At 46.3% G+C, this 9,573-nt stretch overlaps 1 long non-coding RNA gene across 1 annotated transcript in view; it reads left to right on the top strand.

Annotated features, from left to right (window-relative positions):
- The window catches only part of LOC149867575 (uncharacterized), a 199,036-nt gene extending 189,684 nt beyond the window's left edge, over nt 1–9,352 (top strand). Inside the window, exon 5 of the long non-coding RNA XR_016441638.1 lies at nt 7,362–9,352. This is a non-coding gene — a long non-coding RNA (uncharacterized LOC149867575). The remainder of the gene's footprint in view (nt 1–7,361) is intronic.
- The last annotated feature ends 221 nt before the right edge of the window (nt 9,353–9,573 follow it).

Raw genomic sequence — 9,573 nt, forward strand, 5'->3', positions numbered from 1 at the left:
ATAGATGCCTTATTGTCCAGTAACCTAGGGGCCTCCCTGCTGAGTCTGCCCAGTGACTAGGAGCCAAGCCAGAGTCCAGCCCCATGGGACTGCAGGAGGACAGCCCACTGTTCCCCTCCTGAGCTGCTCTCTGGCCACAAGTAAGTCCTTTGCCCACCCCTTTGATGACCCATTTAGGCAGTCCATTACCAACTCCTGCTAGCCCTGCTGGCTGTGCCACCAGGGCCAGCACCTACTTCCCACTACTGCTCACATCCCACCACTGTCTCTTTGCAGGATCAGCATGGAGCACCTTGGCCACATAGCTGCCACTTCCTGGCCATGCCTCTGTCAGGGGTGGTGCTCCCAGCCCTCCAGGGCTGGTATCACAGGGCAAGTCATGCAGGAGCCCAGTCTGCTGGCACAGGGCATGGTGTCTTCTCCCCCATGTCCAGCTCTGACCCCATCCACATGCGTGCACCCATCTGAAGCCCCAGGGACACAAACTGGACCTCGGAGGAGGTGCATGCTCTTGTGGTGCTGTGAGGAGAAGAGGATGTCTTGAGGAAGTTCACCCTGGGTGGTTGCTCAAACATCCACATTTATGAGGCCCTAGTGACTGGGATGCGTGCACAGAGCCACTCCCAGTCAGTGCAGCAATGCTGCATGAAGGCCAAGGACCTGCGGGTCCAGTGGGTGGCCATGACTGGCCACAATCATTGGTCCAGTGGAGCCTCCAGAACCATGCCCTTAACATGGGAGTGGACTCCTGGCCCCAGCTATACTCACTAGCACCACATCTGAAAGGGATTTGGGTGTCTTTACTGACCACAAGATGAACGTGAGCCACCAAGTCCCCCCTGAGCCTTCTCTTTGCCAGGCTGAAGAGTCCCATGTCCCTGACCCTCTCCTCATAAGGCTTGCACTCTTGGCCTTTGATCATATAGGTGGCTGTCCTTTGGACTCTCTAAATCTTATCCACATCCCTCCTGAAGTGGGGGGCCCAAAACTGAATGCAGTACTGCAGCTGCAGCCTCACTAAGGCCGAGTAAAGTGGGAGGATGACATCCCTGTTTTTCGCTGTCTTCTGGACTCTCTCAAGCTTCTCCACATATCTTTCTTTCTTCACTGCCCAGAGACCAGCTTCAAGAGCTGGTCTGGTAAAGAGCCTGGATAGTGCTTAACCTGATGATTAGATAGGATTTCGCTAGAAAATACAAGTTCAATACCCATCTTATTTGATTAAAAGGTATGTATGTATGCAGGGGTTGATTTAGAACAGTGTTTCTCAACCTGTGGGCCACGACCCAAAAGTGGGTAACAAGAACGTATGAAAGGGTTGTAAACAAACTTTAAAAATGGATCAACAAACTTTAAAAATAGATTCTCCTTTAAAAGAGAAAAACTTGGGAAACTGTGGCTTTTTCCTTGCAGTCTGGCAGAGTTGAAGCCTGCAAGGGGCTGCTTGGGGCTCCCCATGCCACACACACATCCCACCTGCCCCGCAGACTGGGGACTGGGGCCTGGAGCCAGGAGGTCAGTGGGTCGGGACTGAGGGGCATGGGGTTAGGGCTAGTAATCGAAGATTACAAAAGGGTTCTGGTACACAAAAGATTGAGAACCGCTGATTTAGAACATAGGGCTTCTGTTCTCTGTGGAAGTACCCTAACTCCTGAGCTATTGAGCTAAAATAAGAAATGGTTTTCTGCTGCTATCTAGCAGCACTGACTGGTCATAGTTTCTTTGCAGCTAAAATTTCAGGACTTACCCTGAACAAGCTTATTTCTCTACATACCTGCCTGGCCAAAAAAAAAAAAAAATCAAATGTGCTTGAAAATAGTGATGGTATAGAAACCTTTTCCAAATATTTATGGACCTATTTTTAGGGTATTAAATTCTCTTCCTCAGTTAAACTCTGGCTTTCCAAACATGCTAAGGCTGCAGCAATGTGGAGATTGAATAATCTCTCTGTTTCTTTCTTCCTTCCTTTTTTATGAGCAAGACAGGTGGTAATTTATATCATTTGAAATTTTAGCAGATTCAAATATTTAAATTATACCTTGGTGAAAAGGGCAATTTTCTTGAGGTCTGTTGCTAAGGTTTCTTATATTAGGAAAGAGGTGAAAATTCTAATACTTAATGATGATTTATACGAAGCACCATATCTGCATCATGACATCTAGGTTCTGTGATGATCTCTTAGAAATGTTTATAATAATTATGGGCTAAATCCTGAAATCCAATAAACTGTTGTTCATTTCAGTGTAAAATCGAAATTAAAACAAAAACTCTTGTTTGCATAGTTTTTACAATTGTATACTGAGATAAATATTTTCATCTGAAGTCCTATGATATCACACACAATATGGCCAGCCTTCTCTTACACACGCTCACACCATTCCTGTTGACATCAGACCAGCTACCTCTGTGCATGGAAGCAAAGCTTGGAGGTTGTTATCTATTTAATGTTTAAAGAGTGATTCAGGAATTTGATTGGACTGAACTTAACTTCTCCATCATAAAAAATATCAAAGAACATCCTGTCCTTCTGATAGGAAGTTCCTCTAAACTCTGTCAAGAAGAGTCTCCCTTGTGTATGTTGCCTAGTTATATGTGTATAACTAGGCAACTCCTAGCCTTACCCTCCCCCTTCTCTTTCTGATTGCAAGTGTCATCTATCTATAGCTACACTAGCTACCTAGTGACATACCAGGCATAGATCAACAAACTATCTGAAAGCATCTTAAATCTTTAAAAATAAAAATAACAGCCTATCTGTCTGTTCTCAGGCTGGAGCAGTTAGCTTAATTATTTTTTTGAGCTTTTGCTTTTTATGTTGTTGGCCTTTGTCTCCTACACCTACACACACACACACACACACACACACACACACACACACACACTACTTAGGATAAATCTGCGTTACAGGTTACATCCTTTAGTCAAAATCCTTTTTCAAACCCCTGTATCAATTAAAAAGTGATTTGCATAAACTGAACTTGAATACATTCCTTACCAAATAAACTTAAATAAGCAATTTACAGTAATTTAAGTGGTTTGCATCAGTTTAATTGTGTTAAAAAACTGCTTTACTTAAACCCAGCAGCTTGTAGTATAGGCAAAGCTCAAGGCAAAGAACTGATTTTTACATTTAATTCTGAAAGTGATAAAGTCACCAGTATGAAAAGGTTCTATAGTCTAAGTCAAACTCTTGTGAAAAACCTGTCTTCAACACTTGGAAGCCTGTCCCACTGGTTCAGTTTTTCTCTTCCAGTGTACTGTAGGTGTCAGAATAAGTCTTGCTCTGAGAGACAGGGTGCATCTACACATGCATTAACCTGTTTTAGCTAATGTGGATTAACTATAACACCTCTGGGCATTTTTGCATGCTTTTCGAGAGGTGGGGCACGGTGCTTTAATTAGAGCCACTCTGACAGCCACTTTAATTAAAACATCAAATGAGCTTTATTTAAAGCACCCCTGTTGCCATTTTGAAGTGTGGAAACACTGATACACAAAAATGCAGTGGCTGGCTGGAAAAGACACCAGCAGACTTGATTACCACACTCCAACACACTTGATTAATTGAGTCTGCTCTGACATGCTGTAATTACAGCATGTTGGCTTGTGTATAGGCACCCTCCATTGTCAGGTACTAGGAAAAAGTGCGTTAACTAGGGCTGTCAGATAATCATGGTTAACGTGTGTGATTAAAGCAAGAGCCAATTAATGCATACTTTTTTTAACACACTAATCACGCACATGGTTTTGGAGCCTGAGCCCGGGCTGCTCTGCCCCACTACTGTCACCACTGACTCCAAACCACCCATTGGGGCAGCAGTGGCAGTGCAGAGGAGCCACAGGGCACCCTGGGCATAGGCTTTGGGTAGCTGCAGCAGGAAGGGTGGGGGGGAAGGGGGACACACCCACAACCACAAGCAGCTGGGCCAACAGTGCCAAGGGTTCAGGGAAGGCAGTGATGAGCCATAGTTGGGCTTCCCGGCACTCTCAGGCCTCATGGTTTGGGCTTGGAGCAGGTCAGAACTGCCTGGGAGCTCCTGCATGAGCCACCTCTGGGCCTCCGGGTTCCCACACATCTCCAGTCCAGGCCCCCAGGGAGTAGTGGTGATAGCGGCCCCATGCCCTACACCTCAGCAGAGGCAGTCACTGCTGGCAGACAGGGGCAGGATTCTCATGGAGCCACAGCCCCTGGCCTGTGCCACACTGAATACCCCGCCCCAGCCCAGCACTACCAAACACTGAGCCACACCCAGCACCACCACCAAGCTGAACAGAGCCACTGCTTTCTTCCCTGTGCCTCCCAGGCTTCCACTGGGACCTGCTGGATTCAGCGGCTCTGTTTGGATGCCAATAGGACCCAGGTGGTATGGGAAGGGGAGCTGCAGCTGGGGTCAGGCATGTGGTGGGGCACAGACTGGGGGCTGCAGGAGGTGGCTCCACAGGAATCCTGCCCCTGCCCCCCAGCAGCAGCTGCCTTTGCAGGGGCACAGAACATGGGGCCACTGTCACCACCAGTCCCCAGGGGCCAGTGATGTGCCCTTGCACCCACAGATGTGCTTCTGGGCACCCACAGCTCCAAAGGCAGGTCATGCCAGAGCTCCCAGGTAGTCCCAACCCTGAGCCTGAGCCGTGGGAACCAAGAATTGCAGGCAGCCCCACTATGGTGGTTCTGTACAGGTCTTGGTGGGATGTGGGCTCCAGGAGGCTGCAGCAGAAAGAGGGGGGCACCCCCCCCACAACCCCTATCTAGAGTCCTGCAAAACTGGACTGGCAGTATCAGGAATTCAAGGAAGGCGGCACTGGGCCACAATGAGGTTGCCTGGCATCCTTGGGCTCATGGTGGGTAGGACCACCTGGGAGTCGCTAAACAAATAAGTGGGGGAGTTCCAGCTGGGTCCAGAGCAGCTTCCCCCAAGACAAGGCTGCCCTTGGCCACCGCTGCTGGGGCAAGGGTGGGGTAAGCCCACCATTGCTGGGGCCGTGCTGAGGCAGGGGGCTCGCTACAGGCCTGGGGCAGCTCCACAGAGACCCCACTCAGATTGGGCATCCTGCCAGGGTGTGCTGGGGTCCTTCCTTCCTGGGCTTCAGACCCCCTGTGGGCAATCCCTGCTCCAAACCCCACAGCCCCCCACACCTTCACAAATACACCCACAGCCCCCCACACCTTCACAAATTCCCTGCCACACAACCTCCCCACCCCAATCATACAAAGTACCTGCATAATTTTGAGTTTTTCTATGCATAATTTTGAGCTTTTAATTGTGCAATTTAAATTGTGATTTATTGCCACTGATTTTTTTTAATTGTGCAATCATAATAATTCTTTTTAATCATTTAACAGCTCTAGTGTTAACCTATCTTAATGCCATTAACTAAAGAGCATGGTTTTTAGTGACACTTTAACATCATTAGCCTATTTTAATGCACTGTAACAGCGGACCTTCCCAGGGCTGGTTAGATGTCATCCCACCCACCTGTTTCTGGGCTAACCACCTGCCTCTCTTTCCTGCCATGCCTTGATGGAAAAATGATTATGATTTTACTTAGTCAGGAGGCTGCCCATTTAAGACCCCAATGACTAGGTGTGATATCCACAGCTCTGAACCTTCCCCTACTCTGTGGCCCATGCCTTGCAGATGGTATCCCAGGCAACTAAGCTCACCAGTAACCCTTCTCCTTCTCAAGCTGTGGTCCCCTCTCTGGGACCTATGGCTCCCCTTGAGGCCCTGGTCCCACCCTCAGGCCAGTCAGAATCCCGAGCCTCTTCCTTTGGGCATCCTTTGTGGTGGGCCCCTGGCCCTTTTGACCCCACTTTGGATCCTGTCCCCACCATGGACCAGTTGAGAGTCCATCCAGTCAGGTCTGAGCAACTTGCCTTCTCTCCCTCACAATTCCACTGGATCAAGTGAGCTTCAGTCCTCTCAAAGATCTCCCAGGTCTGGTCTTTCCCCAGCCAGGACTGTGTGGGGACTGAAGGTTATCAGGCACTCCTACCCAGCTTTCATCAGGGAGGTTTGCAGCCCTGGCATTTCCTGGGGCTGCCACACCACTGGCAGTCCCACCAGGCCTCCCAACCCTGGCAGGGCAAAGTTTTAGGTTATGCCCAGGAAATGGGGCCTCCTCCATCCCTACAGCCCCAACTCATGTCCCTCCATGTTTTTCCTGGCCCAAGGAGCTCAGCAGAAAGATGTTCTTCCCCTGCTGGCTGATCTCAAACTGCTCTTCTCAGCACAGAGAGCTGAGCATTAAATGGCTGCCCTCATCAGGCACCTGCCATCTCCCTGGCCTAACTCTTAAAGTGACAGGCACTAACAGTGCCCTGCCACATGTGCATTAGTGATAGTGCACTTTATTTTAGTGATTCTTTGACGTGCATTAAAATAAACTAACGCACATATGTAGATGCACCCAGACAGAATCTTTCTGGTAACTGAGAACTCTGGTTCCATGGAGGGCCTTGAGTATCATGGGCATATCCCACTTAATATGACTGCTGCTTCTATTCCTGTCTGAGTCTGGCTTCTTGTGCAGCCCAGGTAAAATGGTACAAGAGCAACTCTGGAGCTTCCCTACCCTGGAGCAAGTGGAGACAGTGGGGACAGTGGCAGTGGCAGTGGCAGAGGAGGAGGGGAGGGAAGTAGAGTGGAGGAGATATGCTGCTGAGCAAGGATGGGAAGAGAGAGTAATTCTTACTTGATTCAGGGACTTAAAAAATCCTCACTTGCTGCACCTGTGGCATGGTCCGAATCGGGGTGGAAGGGGTGCAACTGTGGCACTTCACCCCCTCTGGATCTGACCCTGTCTGGACTCTTAAAGATGTTTTATTTAGCTCCTAAATTTATAGCAGTGACATTGTAATTAAAGTTACCTATAATGAAAAAGGCTTGTTCCCATATGCAATTTCATTCTTCACATGTTAAGGCTTCTTCTGATCTTATTACTTACGCTCAGTTTCTGATCGTTGGGAAATACTATGCTATATTTTCAGCTAGGGTAATGGAAATCTTGCTGAAAACAAAAAGTTGAAGACAGTCAAGACCACACATCCTACTTGTTCTTATCTGTCACCATGGAAACAGATGAGATGGTACAGCTTTATAAAAATAGTCTTCCAGATTATTCAGTTATTGGACATTTTTTTAAGAGCCCTTTCCACTTCTTATGAGAGGGATGGAAATGAATTAGTCTACCCTATAGGACAATGGAACTTCCACATGTCACATCCATGTTGTGTTGTAGATTGGGCAAATGAACATTCATTTAGTAAAAAGAGCCATCATCCAGATTTTCATTTAAAATTGGTCACTGTTATTCATGCAGCTTCCAGTGAGAAGGGCATTCATCAGAATTTTTTTTTTTAGAGAATCTGTAGAAAATCTGGATCTCCTGCACCCCCTGCAACTAAAAACTGTAATGCACTTGGACCCTGTTTTGATAACATCATAGCCCATGAAATGTATTTCTGCCATAGGACACACTGAGAGGAAACAAGCAAGAAAGGAAACAATCTGATTTCAAAGTTGAGACTGTAAAGCAAACCAAAATTAAACTAAAAAGGATTATGTACTGTGACTTGCAAGAAAAGCTTCCTCCATCAGCTTGGATTCAGGAATGGAAGCATGCTATGGAATACAACAAACACCGTTTAAAATACATTTTTATGCCTGTGTGCCAGATGAAAAAATACAAGTTGATAAGAAACAGAAGAAACAGGTCTCAGCCAAATGCAAGAAGAGGGCAAGTAAGAACTTTATGTCATGTGTGGCATGGATGCAAATAAAATGATTTTGGAAAAGAACAGCCATGTGTTACTGATGAAACCATGTACCCAAAGGAGCTAGTATTTACATACTGAGTATATAACCTGCTATTCCACCAGTCTGACAGACCACAAGGTTTTGCCTGTAATTATTGATTATAGTAGGGAGAACTCTTACGATGTACAGCTGCAAAAAAAATGATAGATTTTTGTCCAAACAGCACACAGTATGTTATGAGAATAAAAACTTCTTACTAGCTGCCAATGGTAAGTATGTGGACAGATTATAATCCTAGATTCCTTCCTAATTTTATGTTTTAAAATGGATTCTAGCTGGCATTGTGCTCAAATGCCTGTAGAGTTTGCATTCAGAGTGGCTAAAATAGATAGTATTTTACTTCAGGCAGTACCAATCTTCTGTAGTTTTAATTTCCGTTCTCTCTCTGCTATCACATTTTCTATGGTGCCCATCCCTCTAGTATTTAGATCCTGCATATGTACATTAGATCTTCATAGTCCGAGTCAACTTCAAAGTATGTTCTGTTCCTCCCCAGAGTACAAAAAGTCTCCTCTTTGGAATATTTACCTTAGTGTACATCCAAGAATGGAATTTGCCATATTGCTTCCCTCAGCGGAAGAAAAATCTACTGGATTAGGAGGGAGAAAGGAAACTTCTGCATGAACGACTGGGGTCTCAACTTTTTTGAATGGTTAATGAGTTCAGGCTCCAAACATTCAGATCCTCACAAAGACCTGCAGAATTATGTTATTAGGGATTCATACAACATAAGGTTTTGTCCCTTAATTTCTTCCTGATACCTTTTGTGAAATTTACTCACCACAGACCAGGAGTATAGCACTGTTAAACTCCATTTTATGCCAATAAAATGGCAGAAAGAGAATGGGAAGTTTTTAAAAAGTCATCTGGGCATCATCTCTTCCCTGCCTACACCCAGCAGGCATAGACCATGGAAAGCTGATGGATCTAGGTCTTAAAGCCCACCCCTCTGCTGCCTCAGCATAGATGGGAGAGGACATGGCTGGACTATCCTGTTCCATTCATCATCACATGGGGAGATCTTAACCTGCAGCAAAGCTGGGATGGAGTTGGAAAGAGCTTTTCTTAATGGAGAGTCTGTTCCAAAAAACTAAAATAAAAAGGTGCAAAAGCTGGAGCTTTAGGTAAGAGAACTAGGACTCAGTGGGCATGTCTATGTGTGCACATTAATGTGATGCAATAAACTCCAGTGCTTATCAGCACCATATACATATGTGCCCAGGACTACAGCCTGTTGAGCTTGGTCAGAGCAGCCCTAGCTGGCTGGAGCCCAGGGAGTCAGTCTGCTAGCCCAGAGCTGTTCCCCCAAGCTCAATGTGCTACAGAGGAGCTGACTATGGCACAACGGTGCTTCTGTGTGTAGCTGGCCAGCAAGCAGCCCCTGCACTGAAGCACCCTTATGCCCTAGCCAGCCATGGCAGCATCTACAAAAACTCCACAGCAGGATAGTACTTGTATTTACACTGCTGCAGAGCAAATTAGTTTACTCCAGCCTAATAGGGGCGCACCTGAAGACATGCAACGTTTATTGTGGATCTAATTAGTTTACTCTGCAGTAAACATCTCAAGTAGATGCACCCAGTATGAGTACTCACGAATCCAATGAGAAATACAGTGAGATTTACTGCTAATAGAAGAGTCAAGGAAGGGACATGTAGACCAAATCACCCACACTTTCATAAATGTTGAAAATCAATATTCTTGGTGTTTGTCATAGGCTGAACTTTACAAATGCAAGAACGCATGGTAACATCAT

This window comes from Crocodylus siamensis, chromosome 4, assembly GCF_052110815.1.
Source record: "Crocodylus siamensis isolate JL-2025a chromosome 4, ASM5211081v1, whole genome shotgun sequence".
In the NCBI taxonomy this organism is placed as follows: domain Eukaryota; kingdom Metazoa; phylum Chordata; order Crocodylia; family Crocodylidae; genus Crocodylus; species Crocodylus siamensis.